This window comes from Myotis daubentonii, chromosome X, assembly GCF_963259705.1.
Source record: "Myotis daubentonii chromosome X, mMyoDau2.1, whole genome shotgun sequence".
Classification (NCBI taxonomy): domain Eukaryota; kingdom Metazoa; phylum Chordata; class Mammalia; order Chiroptera; family Vespertilionidae; genus Myotis; species Myotis daubentonii.
The window spans coordinates 65,490,402-65,504,170 of record NC_081861.1 but is presented as its reverse complement, the minus strand read 5'-3'; the positions used below and the strand labels follow the sequence as shown (position 1 = coordinate 65,504,170).

Below are 13,769 nucleotides of genomic sequence, written 5' to 3'. Positions count from 1 at the left end.
GTAATGATGTTTACTTTGAATTTATATTAGTTCACACAAACACTCCATCCATGCTTTTGTTCCGGCCCTCCGGTCCAGTTTAAGAACCCATTGTGGCCCTCGAGTCAAAAAGTTTGTCCACCCCTGCCCTAACCACTTTGCTTGCCTGCCTCATCGCCCCTAACTGCCTCTGCCTGCCTGCCTGATCACCCCTAAAAACTCTGCCTGCATGCCTAATCACTGCTAATGGCCTCTGCCTGCTTGCCTGATTGCCCCTAACCACTCGCCTGCCTGCCTGATTGCCCCTAACCACTCTGCCTGCCTGATCACCCCAACTGCTCATCTGCTTGCCTGATCGCCCCTAACTGCCTCTGCCTGCCTGCCTCATTGCCCCTCATATTACACTTTTATTATTATAGATAGTTGCCTTGCTCCAAGTTGTAAGGCCCGCTTGTCATAAAGACGGAAAAGTTTTAATTTTTACTCTTGATTATGGCAATTAACTAACACAGATGGCCACCAAAAAGGTGACTTACCAAAGGGTGTATAGCAAACGGTGCTGTTAAGTTCTCTTCCATGAAAACGTGAATGGCATGCATTGTATCTACCTGGGTACATGAAAGAGTGAAGTTTCTGTCTGTCTTTGCAATCATATGAGCGAATTGTGTGAGACCCCAGCACAGTCTGGCTTTGTGCTTACAGAATAGTAGAGATCTTTTTTTTTTTTCTTTGCTCCATTGGTGGAGATTTCCTAGAGGTTGCAGGATATCTTCCTTTTAATTTTTCCTCAACACTCTGACTTATGTCTCTCACCTTTTGTTTCCCTCCATCCTCCACCCACAATAACTTGCTCTAGGCTCCCTTTGCTAGAGTGTCTAGATAGGAGATTGCACAATGCATCTGCCACCAGAACCACTATTCCCAGCATTCCTGGTGCTCCCCGTGCTCTCAGCTTCTGCTTCCAGCCCGAGGCCCCTCCCCTGCCTTCCCCCCATGTGGGACGCGGACACTAGGTTCGCGTTGCCAGGGCGACATCGCCAGTGTCCTGCCCAGGCCACTATGGGCGCCACCGTCTTTGTCACAGAGTGATAGTTAATTTAAGTATTACTCTTTTATTAGATAGGATAAGGTCAGCTGATAATGCCTATCCTCTGTCCTGCTTGCTTAGAGTAGTCTCTTTGCTAATAACTACTTAATGTCCGAACACCTGCATGGTTAAGTTTATCTCAAGGGACACCTTGGATAATGCCCCATATACTCTACTCAGAAAACCTTTAATTGCTATTGCATGCTTGCTTGTTTTATCCTTTCACTATCAATCTACCATTAGGTGCCTCCTCCTTTAAAGATGTCTGATTCTTTCCCTGAAAGGTTGTTTTCCTAAGACTTTTCCTATGAAGTCTTTTCTCTTTCATTCCATTTCAATTTATTTTTATGATATTACTAGAAGCCCGGTGCATGACATTTATGCACTCGAGGGTATCCATAAGCCCAGTCTGTGCCCTCAGCCCAGACTGCGCCCTCTCACAGTCTCCCTGCAGGAGCGGGTCTAAACTGTCAGTCGGACATCCCCCGAGGGGTCCTTAGCACTGCCAAGGAGGTGGGAGAGGTTCCCGCTACCACTGCTGCGCTAGCCAGCCATGAGCCCAGGTCAGGGTTTCTGGCCGAGCAGCGCTCCCCCTGTGGGAGCACACTGACCACCAGGGGACAGCTCCTGCATTGAGTGTCTGCCCCCTCGTGGTCAGTGCGCATCATAGCAAAGGGTCATTCTGCCATTCGGTCGATTTGCATATTAGCCTTTTATTATATAGGATTCTCTATTCTCACCTGAATTAAGTACAATATTTCCTTACCAGGTTTTAGGTTGTCATTATCTGTGATAATTTTTTCCAAGTTCTGCCACAGATAGTACTTGAACTCTCCACTTTTCTGTGTTTCTCTGCCTAAGTCAACTATGGCATTGATTCTGGAAATCAGTGGTTTCAAAAAGTTTACTGCTTAGTAAATTAGCTTCCTAATGCTGCTGTAACAAATTGCCACAAACTTTTTCTCTCACAATTCATGAAGCTACATGTCTGAAATCAAGGTGTCAGTGAAGCCATAATCACCTCTGAAAGCTTTAGGAAATGATCTTCTCTTACCTCTTCCTTGCTTCTGGTGACTGCCAGCAATCCTTGGCATGCCTTGACTTGCAGGTGCATCACTTACTGCCTCTGTCTTCATATGGCCGACTTTCTTCTGTGATGTCTGTATCTCTGTGTGTCTTCTCCTCTTATAAGGACAATAAGTCAGGTTGAAATTAGGGCTCACTCTAATCCAGTTTGAACTCACCTTAACTAATTATATATGCAGACTATTTTTCCAAATAAAGTCACATTCGGAGTTTCAAGGTGAACATCAATTTTAGGGGAATATTACTCCACCCAGTACACTTACTTATACTAAATTATGCTATCGGTATAGATTGCAGTGGTTTTATTTGCTCTGTTCATATATAATATACTTTCTAGAAGAAGGTACAGAAAAATTCAGATTTAGGTAGCTGTCATTACCCTTTAGGAAACTAGATCATCAAAACACTGTAACTGAGCCCTGGCTGGTGTGGCTTACTCAGTAGGTGACGTTGACGTCTCTCTCTCTCTCTCTCTCTCTCTCTCTCTCTCTCTCTCTCTCTCTCTCTCCCTCTCTCTCCTTTTCTCTCTAATCAATAAAAAAAATCTTAAAAAAACACACTCTAACTGAGGCTATAAAATCATTCAATTAATCAATTTTAGGTAATGATTATAAAGTTTTTTCTTGATTCTTTTTACATCTGTCAAAAGTGTTTTATCTCAGAAAATTGCTATAACATCTTATTGACAATTAGCATACTTAACTCTTTTTCTCTTCCAGAGTGGTAGAAGAACACTGAACTCCTTCAAGAGAGGGGAGGGGTAAAAAATCAGGAGGTGAATATAAAAACAACAACAAAATTATTTTTGAAAACACCTAGTTAATAATTTTGCCAAAGGATTTTTCTCATCAGAGCAACATAGAAACCAGTTGACTTAACAGACCTGAGAATTATTTTGATCACCACAAACTTTTTTTGATGTGAAGATACTTAGAATTGTTTTATTAATTTTTTATTAATTTTTTGTTATTAAATGTATTGGGGGTTACACTGATAATAATATCATATGGATTTCAAGTGTACATTTCTATGATACATGATCAGTATATTTGCATTGTGTGCCTACCACCCAAAGTCAAATCATCTTCTGTCACCATGTATTTGGTCCCCCTTACCTTTACAATCCCCCACACTGGTAACCACCACACTGTTGTCTGTGCTTACGAGTTTCAGTTTCAGTCCTACATATGATTTCATATAGTTGATAGCTTCTTCTGACTTATTTTGCTTAGCATGATATTCTCAAGGTCCATCCGTGTTTTGGCAAATGGCAGTACTTCACCTTTTCTTATAGCTGATTTATATTCCATTGTATATATATACCACATCTAGGTTATGGAGAAAAAGGAGCCCTCATTCACTGCTGGTGGAAATGTAATCTGGTACAGCCACAATGGAAAACAGTATGGAGGTTCTTCAAAAAATTAAGATCTTGTTAATAAGCTATGTCTATATCTGATATGTAAGTTAAGTTCAGCTTAAGTTCTTGACCATCAGACCTTATTCCTCTGCACTCTATGGGTTCAAAAGAATTTTATCAAAAGATGCTTTTTAAAAAATTTTTAAATCTGTATTGTTGAAAGTATTACGTATGCCCCCTTTCCCCCCCCCCCCGACTCTGAACAGCTCTGTGCTACCACATGGTGACCTTTGCCATCAAATAGAAGCATCCATGGTTCTTAAAGTGCCTGCCGCAGGCACCACCTTCACTCTGGCGGCTGCTAAATCCTGAAGGAGCACTTCCCAGGTGACACTACGGGCCAGAAGGTGGGGGGGGGGGATGTGCTAGGCAATATTTACAGCTCTTAACAATAGCCTACCCCTGCCCCTTGACCCAGGCCTTCACCACCCTATTGCTTGTGTCATGGGTTATGCATATATGCATACAAGTTCTTTGGTTGATCTCTTCCCACCCACCCTCCTATTCCCTGCTTTCCCTCTGTTTTCTGGTCCATTTTTTTTTCATCCACTGAAAATGTTCCTTTATTTCTTAATTTCTGTGTGAATGCCATCCTAACATTTTTCTAGCTGGCTTCCAGACAAATTGTAAAGCAGCCAATTACCCTAAGCAAATTATATAGGATTCTCATGGTTCTTTTTCCTGGTTTCATCTTGGCTGATTTGATCAAACTAGAGTTTTCATATAAGCGATAAGGCATTCCAGTGGAAGGGTTGGAGAATAAAGAAAGCTTGCAAAACAAACCACGTATTTCAAAGTTTTTACTTTTTTCTGAGTAAACAGAGACTCTCCTTGTGATAATCTCAGATTTAAAAAAATATTAAAAAGCATACACTTCTAGTATATTTTAATAATAATAACCATTAGTATTTTTGAAATCTCATTCTTTGTTTAGTTTTGTAGCTTCATTTGTTCAAACGAGAGAAGACATTTAATACACTCATTAGGTGAGAACTAATGGGTGTCTGTCACAATAGTAAATCAACTAATTACCACCTATTTGTTGAATTTTTGCTGTGTGCAAAGCATAGTTGTTGGCCAAAGAGAGACAAAGACAAATGTACAAGGAAGAGGCTGGAGGTGAGTAACTAAAATGTATCCATCACCTTTGCTTTGAAAAGTTTACTGATTTCTAACAAAAAGTACTATGATTTGAATTTAGAACCTTTGGTGTGACAAATTTAATTCTCACAGATGGATAAAAATGGATTATTACTTTTTTTTACAAGCAGAGAAAACTCATTGCTCACATTCTTAGCTACAGCTCCTAAACCACTCCATACCATTTTTTTTTTTTCCTGAAACAAACTTTCCTCTTCTCCCCCAGCCAGCCCCAGGGGGATCACCATTATAGGCTCTGGGACCAGGACAGGAGGTAAGACATGTGAATGTTTCCTCACTGGGAAACCACTCCATAACTTTCTGATGACGTATTTGTAGGTCACTGACAGTTGGATTTGAGGGTCTTTCATTCTCCTCAATTTCTTTTGCATGAGAAAAAGCTGAAGCCAAAGAATCAATTTGAAGGGAACTGTGATTTATATCCTGATCAGAAATTACTATAGTTTCCTTGATCATAGTATTCTTTTTAAATTCAGAGTGTGATTTCCATCTGTTTTAGCTAATTTACTAGTACAGATTATGCATAATTATAACTTCTAGATTATGGGTCATATTTCATAAAAAGGACGACTCTTAGCACAGACATGCAAGACTCTTACCTGAAATAAAGCTACATTATCTCATTGAAACATAAGGTAATGAATGTTAATTTTCTGATCTGAAAGTATTGAAACTCTCTTCCAATGTAACATGAACTAAAGGGAGATGGTTTAATGTTTAACATAGGATTCTTAGTTTATCATTGTTATTTCTAGGAAAACAAGCTTATGAAGTGATTTAAATACAGTAATTACTGATCACATATGCTAAAGGGGAAATTTTTTAATTTAGCATAGTTTGAAATTATTTTTTCTTCCATACACAAAATTTGCATTTATTAACTAGAATGGATTTGTAATCAAATTATTGATCATTTTAAATGTAATAATTCATAGATAAAATTCATAATTTGCATATATATTTAATAAAATTCACCTATCTCATTTTACAAATGAAAATAGATAAAATTAGGTTACAGAAGGAAAGACAAAATAAAAAGGAGATGTTTTCTGGACAAAAGAATAAGAGTTTAATTTTATCCAATGGTGGAAATGTAAATGAACATTAATTAGGTGAATTAAAGCACTGAAAATTTGACAAAAGCAATTGTAATGAAACACTCAAATCATAAAAGAGAAATGATTTATGAACAAAAAGTTCTTTTTAGAGAATATTTCCAAATTAATCTATTAAATGAGATGGTCCTTCAAAATGTGATTTTTATTTTTACAATAATTTCTCCAGTTTTGATATTAGAAAATGCAAAGCATTATTTTAAACATTAATACAGATAAAAGTGGATTATTGTCACATTATTCTGGCTTAGCTTCTTTTTTATTTCTTTGCTGTTTGTAATTAATACAGAGGTTTAGAATATTTTCTGTTTGAAATATAGGATATAATCATTACCAACAGTGAAAAGAAAATTATAATAGCAAAATAATACTATCAAGACTGGGATAGGTTTCAGTTTGTAGTAGAAGGTTCTGTATGAAATTCTAACTTTAAATTTTTACACTTTTCCTTTTGTTCTGCAAAGTCTGAAGCATTTCTAATGTTCTCTGTTGGAAATCATTTATCAGTTTAATGAACACATTCAAGGGAAGATAACCATAGGGGAGGAGGGAAGATCTGATTCTTTTGTTGCACATGTAGTATAACTGCCCATCTCTCAGTATATCTGACAGACTCCAAACATTAAATTAACTGAAATGAAAACCTCATTCTGAACTGATTTCCCATACATACCAAACAGCCTGTGAAACGCCTAAGATTTTATGTCCAAATCCATTAAGCACACTGCAGAGAAAAGTATAGCAAGTGCATGGTTGAATATATGCCCATAGAAAGCTTCCATACTTTGTTAACTTCATAGCTGAATTGATCCACAGGGTGCAAAGCTAGGCACTGAGTAGACTAAATGGCCTGGCATAGTTGGGAATGGAATTGCATTCTGAATGAAAGCACAACATTGGGAAGAAACTCAAAAACAGAATCATTTCCTATCCTGTGATCTTTCTACTGTTCATGTAAATTTAAGTATGTGGAAATGGAGCTTGTCAGTTATTGCGCTCAAAGGCAATGCCAGTTGTTGGAGTGATGAGGTTTTAGTAAAGACCAGTGTGATGAAAACCTCAAGAATCCTTCCTTTGATTATGTGTTTCTTATAGATCTTTAAGGGCTGCACTAGATTACTGATAGAAGTTATTAATTTTATCAATTTTTGTTATTATCTTTATTTGAACACATTTCATTGGCATACAGAAAAAAGTTTGTTGTTTTTTTCTTTCTTGATTAAAGGCCATATACAACTATCTAACAGTCAGTAGCAGGAGGTTAATGGCAATGAACTAGAATAAAACTAAATGTCACCTCATCTTACTTTTCTTTAAAACCTTCTAAGTAGATAAGACATGTTCAGAAAGCTGTAAAATGTGCCCTTTGCTTACAAGAAAAAGGTCACTTCTGAGCTAACAAATTATAATAGGCTACTCATAAATGATCACATCAGTGACTGAAATATGGTGCTGTGCACACTTTAAATGTTGGTGCAATTACTTTAGCCTTAACTAGTGATTCTTTTTTTTTTTTTACCTGATAGGAAGTATCTTGGAGCTTTTGAAAAATTATAAAATTTAATATAAATTCATGAACCAACAAATATCTTAAAGTCAATATAATTATATTTGTTTTGTCACCTACACAGTTTACCTTTCAAATCTACATACTTAATTATGCATGATCATAGACCCATCAACTACTATGCTGAGGAAACATAACTTTTTGAACTACAACAGACATGGTGTTGAAAAGTGTGGACAGGTTCCAGGGGCACGCTCTATTGTACTGTATTCTTTTGAAAAAACATTGTAAAGCAGCCGTCATAAAGGGCAGTTGAAACCACATGCACTTCCTCAGCTAAAGTAAAAATTTAAATCTGACTATTTTACAGCTATAATGATAACAATGGAGACAGAAGCATGGTTAGGCCATTCTCACATCCTTTATTTCTAATTTACTTTTGTTTCTGTTTTTATACCATCTACGGATTATTTGAAAACTTACAGAAACCATTTGTTAAAGACAATTCCTATGTTCACAGAAAACATCCAAATTTCTACTGCTAATAAAATGGCCCAAGATCCTCCAAATTAGAAAAGCCAACTTGTAATGTCATATACCAGCCACTAGATATGCAGCTAATATAATAGGTGTCAGATCATGGATACTGGATGATGTTTTTTCATGGTAAGTCAATGACAAACATTCTTAGTCCCATGTCCTCATGCACGCATAAAGAAGTAATATTTAAACCCAGAGTATTTGTAAAAGGGAAGTTCAAATTCTCAGTTGCTAATAGCTAACTCGAACAGTAGTTGTTAAAATGCAATGCCTGTCCACATTCCCCAAATCTCCCATAAAGATAATCTGACACAGAATTGACACGTGACAAAATTTCATAAGGTAAAAAAACACACAGCAGCACATGCCGCATTTGGTTAATAGGCAGCTTGTCTACAATGCCAATTTTATGGGAAAAAATCACCTGTTTAAGAAAGCAACAAATCTTAGGCTCTGGAGAAATTTTTTGTTACCATGTATAAAGATGGTATTTTAATCTTTATTTTTATAATATTTTAAAAATATTTATAAAACCTTGAGTCAGACTCTTCACTTTTTTTTCTTTGTTATTACAAATAGCTCAGACAGGGTCTCATTCTGTTGCTTGGAAATCATCAGTAATTTCCGATTCCCTATAGGATAAAGTACAATTTCCTTAGATTTTTATCCATTGTCATTCCTAATCTGGCCCTAAGGAACATCTCCAGAATCAACGCTAAATGTGCATGACATTATTTTGCTACAATTGACTAATTGCTGCTTCTCACACAAATCATTAATTTTTGTCTCTGTGTAATTTCACTTGTTTTTTTCTGTCAAGAAAGCTTTTTACAACCCTTTTCTTCTGGAAATATCTTTCTATATCTTGACTTACCCAAATATTACTTATTTCCTGACACTTTCTTTGGAAACTCCTCTAATCTTGTTCATTTATTTATTCAACAAAAATTTATTGAATTCTCTCCATACGGCAGGCACTTGTTCACTGGGGATACTCACCAGATAAGGAAGACAGGGAGTATATAAGATGAAATTGATCACTTTTCCTTACTAATGTAGTTTTTATTCACGTTAATAATAATATCATTATTTGTGTTTATTTCTGTCTCCTCCATTAGTATGTGAGCTCCCCAGCCAAGTCAGGAGAAACATATTATTCTTCCTTGAATTTCTACAATATTGTCTTTTGAAGTCTTATCATAATGATTTTTTGGTAAATAACCATTAAATTAAATGAATGCATGATTATATTAAGTATGCAACTGAATCATATTATCTTACCCTCTCCCAAATTCAGTTAAGCTTATATATTCTATAAAATCACGTTCTTCATATGGGGTGAAATTAAAGCAAGTATCAAGATTATAGGGTCCTTGACTAATAAGTATTCTGTATCTAATATTCTATTCCATAATAGTATCTAGAATGATTCTCAGCATATTTTAAGTGTTCAATAAGGGTGTGACTGACTAATGAGAAAATTTTTTATGTTCTTAGGAAAGAAGTTTATATCAGGAAAGTAAAGTTTTAAGTCAAAGTAAGAATCTTTCTAAGATTCATATCCTGCAACCCCTTTTCTTTTAAAAATGTTAAGATGGATTTATTTCAATTTGAATTGAAGAAAATATAACAAATGTATGACTGGATGGAAAATGGAAAAATAGCTTAGAATCTTGTGGCACATTTCAAAGAAAAAAACATTAAGATTTCTACTAAAACTCCTAGTAAATATTTTTTAATGCTGTATTTGTCATAAAAAGAAAGGAACATAAAAGAAATGTGATAGTTTACCCAATAACCTGATCATAATTTCCTGGGGTTTTAATAATGGTTTCCTGCAAGCCCTTTCTCAAATTCCTTATAATACTTCTGAAGATTCAAAAATAGATTTAAAGATAACATATCCTCTCCCCCCAAATAAGGCGAATATAATAGCTGCTGCCAGAATTGGAAGGAATGTACACTCATAACAAAAGAAACAGAGCTGAAGTAATTTTTACAGTAAGCAAGATATAGAACAATCCTGCCAGCCAAGTAGGTAGTAAGGAATTTATTATCTGAACAGCCAACTGTCTTTAGCATGGGTACTGTTTTGTGAAAGCGCCAGGTTATTACTTGCCCTCAGACTTTATATTTCATTTCTAGTTAGGAAATATAATCATCCCTCCTCTACCTCCAAAAAGATTTGAAGCTAGGTAGATAATAGAAGTATATGTCATAGCAGAAAGTTCACTCAAATAAGTAAAACAAACAAAAAATTGTGGGTTGGTGTGTAGGAACTATTCAATGGAACAAGTGTAGAACATGCTGGCAATTAAGTTTTTCTAGGTAGTCCATAGATTTAGAGTGCTATAAAATGTTTAAATAGTTATAGTGAATAAATAATTTTGACATAATTGTAGTATGATGTAGGTACATCAACCTTCTCCATATGTTTTTTTGGGGGAAACGATGCAGTCAGTGTTAAAGAATGGGCTTTCCATATTTTAAAATTATTACTGAAGTGTTTAAGCATTAATATCCAGGGTGGGGGCTGAAGTATGCAATGAAAAAATGTAAATGAATGCTCCCTCTCTCAATGAAGAGTGTTATATCATGTAAAAATAGAGATTTTCCACTTCTGTTGTACGACATTACTGGGGCTGATACAAACCACATTTTCTGTCTTATAGCAAATATTGTGCTTACATCTCTCTTACTCTTCAGGATTCTTTAATAAAACTAAAAAAGTCTTACAAGGACTAGATTTGAAATGTATTGTAGATCTAGACAAATAAGACCTAGCCCTGAAGGCTCAGAAAACATAAGCTCCAGAAATTATTTCGTACAGAGGGAAAAGTGAATAAAAATAAATCTGATTGGCACTACCAATGATTTGTTGTAAAACATGTTCTCCTTGAAACAGGAACAGTAAACAGTAAGGTAAGATTAAAGTCCTTAAGCTTCAAAGAAATGAAAATGAAAAAATTGAGCAATATATATATATATATATATATATATTAAGATTGGAAAGTGGATATTCGGTTTAAGAATTATGGGTATTATTGAATAACAAATCATGAAATTGAAAATGAATAATCAACTTAATTGAAGATGTTTTTTCTCTTACACTGAAAACAATTGTATACAGACTTACAGGATTTAGACTAAGTATATTGGGATCTACATCTAGACACACACAGAAAACAGTTTTAGATTACAAATTAAAATGTAAGTTTTAAAAAATACAATAAGAGAAAATATATAAGCTAAACACATGGAATAAAGTTGAGCTGGCTCTGTACTTCTATACAACACCCAAAACCATAAAACTAAAGAGAAACAGACATATTTTTCTACCATTTTTTTTGTTTGTGTGCCTAAGACACTTCTATTGGTAATAGCATTGCTTATATCAAGGGGTACTGATGATCTTATACAGTTGAAAGTCACTTTTTCTTTCTCTTAGAAAAGAAAGTAACAGATATTAGAAGAGTGAAAACTGGAATACATCTTCTTACCCTGTAATAGCAGATTGGTGTTAGACATGTCAGTATAAATTCTCTACTGAGGGGAACTAGAATCCATGTCTCTCCAGTAAGAGTAAGCAAATCTAATAATCAGAGTCCTATTTATGGTACCATTACCCACCAAAAACGCCAGAGTTCCGTGAGGAAATAGCCAATTCCAAGTGTAGAGCAGGAAGAATACAAGATGATCATGGAACAGCCAGGAAGATAGGAAATATTCAACAAACAATGAACCACTTCTAAGAGACACAGGGCGTAACTTTGATGAATTTTCATGGGACAAAAACTAAGGCAACATAAGATCAAGTTAAATTATTATAATAATGTATTATAATTATTTTAATACTAGAGGCCCAGTGGGGTTCCGTGGCCTGGCCTGCAGGGATCAGTGGACCTCCATGCTGCCACAGCCCAGCCTTACCTGCCAGCTTGTCAGGCTCCAGCCTGCTGTCCAGGTTGATCTTGCACAGCACGAAGTAGTGCGCAAAGCAGCAGGTGGCCAGGGAGGAGCCTGAGCTCAGGCTGGGCACCTCACCACTTCCACTCCTCCCGGCTCTGCTGTGCCTGCCAACACCACTGGGGTGCACAGGGATAGTGTTCACCGGAGAGGCTGCCGCTGCAGCTGCGCTCTCCAGTCATGAGCCTGGTGTCTGGCACCGTCTCTCAGCTGAGTGGCACTCCCACTGTGGGAGTGCATTGACCACCAGGGGGCAGCTCCTGCATTGAGCGGCTGCTCCCTGGAGGTGAGTATGCATCATATCTACTGGCTGATCGTCCAGTCATCTGGTCACCCAGGCGCTTAGGCTTTTATATATATATATGAATTGTAGAATCCATGAGTTTATACTGATATAAATGAATAAATAAATATAGTAGAGAAAGGAAAGCTCTTTCTTACATTTGAATGCCAACTAATAATTATAGAAGAAATGCAAAGTTAGGAAATCATAATTAAATGTTAAAACTAGTGGGTGCAGATATTCATGTAGCAAAGATATTTACATATTCTCAAAGAATCTCCCTAATATTACTAATTACTAACTAGATGATCAAAGTTAATATCTTGATAAAATATACTGAAGATAATACATCACTCTGAGTTAATCTTGCCCTAAAATAAATGAACTGAGTCCTATAATGAAAAGTATCAGATCTCAAATTGAGAAATATTCTACTAAAATGGCTAGCATGTATTTAATTTTGAAGTTAAGAAACACTAAGAAAGGATGAGGAACTATTTCAGGTTATATAGTATGAGACAGACATCACACAAACATGATTTGGGATTTTGGACTGAATATTGGAATGGAAAGAAAATATATATAAAAATATAAAAAGTATTGCAAAAATTGATGGCATTTAAATGAGATATGATTGGGTAATAATATATTAATATTAAATTATCTGAATTTTATAGTTTTATTGTGGTTACTTATGTTCGTTTTCTTAAGACAAACATGCTGATTTACTTATGGGTAAAGAAGCATGGTGATTACAACTTACCCTCAAATAATTTTAAGAGGGAAAGAGACGAGAGGAATTATAATAATTAATCAAGTGGGACAAAATATTTTTAAGTCACAAATCTTGATAAAGAGCTCATGACAATTATTTGTACTATTCTTGCAACTTTTCTGTAAGTTGGAAATTTTATAAAAATTTTTTACAAATGGAAAAAATATGAACTTCTGTATAATAATTTGGAGGAGACGAACATTGTCTAATCTAATCTAAGAATACATACATAAAAGAAAAGAGAGACTGTAACAATAGAACTAGGAATTAGGAACATTGAGCAATGATAACATCATAATAAATGGGAGAATATATCTCTTATTTAAGTTTAAAGTAGTTAGAAAATTTTTTTTAAAAAAAGTTTAAATTAGAGAAGGGAATCATAGGGCAGAATTAGTGATAAGATTGCAGGGGGGAGCAATAGTGCATCTCCATGAACACATTCTAACTGCATAATTATCTCAGGGATAGAGAAATGTTCTTGGTAGTAGGAGGTAAGTCATTCTCTGATTGCAAAGAACAAATTTGTAAATTGTTTCAGGCTATCATATTCATCCTTCACTTTAGTTTCTTTAAGGAAAGAGGAAAAATAATTTTAGACTTTATTGCTAGAGATGTGATTGTAACAGTATTAAATAACTGAATCTTTAAAAGGTATAGTAAAGACACACTCTGACAGTTGCATTTATTGATTTACTAGAGGCCAGGTGCACGAAATTCGTGCAGGGGGGGAAGGGTCCCTCAGCCTGGCCTGCACCCTCTCACAATCCAGGACCTTTTGGCGGATGTCCGACTGCCAGTTTAGGCCTGATCCTGCTGCAGATTGGGCCTAAACTGGAAGTCGGACAGC

The 13,769-nt window shown here is 35.8% G+C and overlaps 1 non-coding gene across 1 annotated transcript; it reads right to left on the bottom strand.

Annotated features, from left to right (window-relative positions):
* Positions 1-4,890: 4,890 nt before the first annotated feature.
* LOC132225376 (small nucleolar RNA SNORD22) lies at positions 4,891-5,016 on the bottom strand. Its single transcript, XR_009450890.1, has one exon. It is a non-coding gene; the product is annotated as a small nucleolar RNA SNORD22 (small nucleolar RNA).
* Positions 5,017-13,769: the final 8,753 nt, after the last annotated feature.